Below are 536 nucleotides of genomic sequence, written 5' to 3'. Positions count from 1 at the left end.
TTTTTTTTTTATATACATGATCTTTGTTGCGTATAGGCTCTGAGTCTAAATCCAAAGTTCATCCCTGTTTCAAGGTTTAGCACCTATAAACAGTGTTCTGAGCATACCCACTCTTTTATTGCAACCCAGCCTGTCAGAATCGGACTTGGAGTCTTCCAGTTGTGGGGTCTGAGAGACAGGAAGTTTGAAAGCTTGGGATGCAGAGGGTGGGGGTGGGGTCTCCATCTCTATTCCACATCAGGCAAACAGGCCAAGGTCATGGGAAATAAATCAGATATTTAACACGTTCACCAAGTAAATACATACAGGTAAAATCGAAATTATTTTAATTACGTAAGATAAATTAGAAAATAGGAATGGCCACTAAGCCATTATTCAGCCATGGATAGAACGTAATATATCCATTAAAATGATGGTTAATGCACATATGAAATCATAGAAACATCACTTAGGAGATGATGCTTAAATATTTTAGAGTGGCCACAATACTCCGTAGACTCCTATGCAACATACTCTTTGAAAGAACTACCTGGCTT

Source organism: Microtus ochrogaster, linkage group LG2 (assembly GCF_000317375.1).
Source record: "Microtus ochrogaster isolate Prairie Vole_2 linkage group LG2, MicOch1.0, whole genome shotgun sequence".
In the NCBI taxonomy this organism is placed as follows: domain Eukaryota; kingdom Metazoa; phylum Chordata; class Mammalia; order Rodentia; family Cricetidae; genus Microtus; species Microtus ochrogaster.
Note: the sequence above shows the minus strand (reverse complement) of the source record.